The sequence below is a fragment of the Acyrthosiphon pisum genome, unplaced genomic scaffold (assembly GCF_005508785.2).
Source record: "Acyrthosiphon pisum isolate AL4f unplaced genomic scaffold, pea_aphid_22Mar2018_4r6ur Scaffold_21878;HRSCAF=25160, whole genome shotgun sequence".
NCBI classification, from domain to species: Eukaryota; Metazoa; Arthropoda; class Insecta; order Hemiptera; family Aphididae; genus Acyrthosiphon; species Acyrthosiphon pisum.
Genome location: NW_021771390.1, coordinates 16,914 through 19,293, shown reverse-complemented (window position 1 = coordinate 19,293; position 2,380 = coordinate 16,914).

The following is a 2,380-nucleotide window of genomic DNA, read 5'->3' as shown; positions in this document are numbered from 1 at the left end:
ATTGTTGCTTTCTATATTAAATAATCAATAATTTATTTACCACATTGATTATCTATATCTACTATTATGACAACATTTTTAAATTAAGAATAAAGTATAATATTTTATTATAATAATTGTATTTGTGTTGTAAAAAAACTGTTGCCCCCCCCCCCCCCCCCCAAGATCTTTGCTCTGGATCCGTGCCTGAGTTCAACCAATCGTACCAAGGTCACAAAACTGTTTCTAAACGGACTAGGCTCACAAAGAAATATTATTAATTATAATATATATTTTTGTAAAATATATTAGATCTAGTAGTAAAAAATTATATTATTTAAAAAATAAATGTTGTACAATAGTAACTAACTGTTAGTATGATTTATGTAAAATGTATTGTACTATTGTTAAAATATTTACGCAAACGAGAGCTTTAAATAATAAATATGATGTGACTTGTGAAAATGTGAGCTAGGACTATGAGTGAGCGTGTCGCTAAATACATAAGAATAAGAATCAAAGACAATCTTCTGTGTAATAGAAATTATAACCATAGATATTATTATAACCGTATGTCTCCAAAAAAGGATAGGGTACACTCTACACTCAGGTCTCAGACTGCACTCTATAACGCGTAGTTAGATACTTATATTACCCACTACCCAGTATATATTTTTAATTCTGTTTGCGGAAAATGATAATTTGTTGGATCGTCCATTCGCATTCCATTCCACATGCAATTTTTGAACTATTGTATTTTTTGCAACTATAACAGCTTAACGTTTTCTGTCTACTCGTTTTTCGCGGACACACGTACACGGTATAATATCAATATCTACGAGATAGGTTGGTAATAATGACAATATTTTACGAAAACCCATCGCAATTAGGTACACGTAATAATGTTTAAAACAAATTAAGTAAAAATTTAATAACCAAAATATTTTTTATATAAAACATGGGTTACATATTCCGACATATTCTAAAAATTCGTTAGGCTAAACCGGTGTGATCGGGATGTTTGGACTATACCATTTACATAGTTCATTATCCGGGTACAGGATAATGTGGGATAATTTTAAACCGGTCTAGTTTGGTGAATTTGTAGAATGCCTTAAGAAAAAATTGACATTCAACAAAAATATGTCTTATTCAAATAAATTATGGTAAGAATGTTCACTTTAAAAAAGGTGGGTAAGTGGATGTCGCTCTGCTGTACAGTAGGTTAGAAGTGGGTCACTGTATAATGGACAGTATTAAATTTGAATTCAATTAACGATTTTTAATATTTTTCATCTGCCTTTGAAACAATATACTAGGAGCCTTCTATTAAATTTTCAAGCTTTTTTATCCAACAAATAAAATTTTATTGATATTTTTAGAAAAAAAACTAAAAAAAAATGGAAAATAAAAATGTCCGTAAAGAGCTCAAAATACATCAAAATATTTTGAAAATGTTATGGTGTATAGAAAATGCTAAGATAAACATTCAGTCAAAATTTCATGTATCTACGGTAATTTTTTTTAAAGTTACACCAAAAACCAAATTCAATTTTGTGAAAAATCGATTTTGCGTAAAAATTCCCGTTTTTCCTTAATTTTTCTTTTGTTTTTCCCGGCGCTTTTGAAAACCACTGGGAAATTTAAATTTTGACCTCCCCAATGCACCAACGATATTCACTTTCTGATCGAACAAGATACTGAAGTTGAAAATCGTAGCATTATTTCGACTACTTATCGTGTACACAGACACAAAAAAAATAAAAAATTAAATAAAAAATTAAAAAAAAAATTAAAAAATAAAAAAACACACATCATTGTAAAATCAATACATTCATCGTTCCACTCAGAATCTAATAACTAAATACCACAATACAAAACATCACGATTAACATAATAATATATCATTAACAGGGCTTGGAAGTTGTAGCACTAAAAATGTTACTTTTTAGCTCTTAAATATGCACTTAAAAACTCCAAAATATGCGCTATAAATAGCACAAAAAATCAAAAATATGCATTTAAATTGAAAAAATTAAATTTATTTTAAAAAGTTAAATGTAATTATACAATTTTATAAAATTGTTGGGCTCATAGACATCAGGGACTGTCTGGACTAGTTGAATTATAAACCGTTAACAAAATGTATATTAATTTACTCAAATATGTTTGTAAAAGTGTACTTATAAGATCTATTTATTTCCTATTTCCTAATCAAATTAACCATTATTTTCAACATAATGTGATAATTTCCTATATTTTGTATAATATGTAGGTATATATTATGTATATTAAGAAAATATGCCTAAAAATAGCACTATAAATCCTAAATTAGCAAAATAGCATAAAAACAGTAAATATGCAAAAATAGCAAAATCAAATTTCGTGTATGACCATCAGA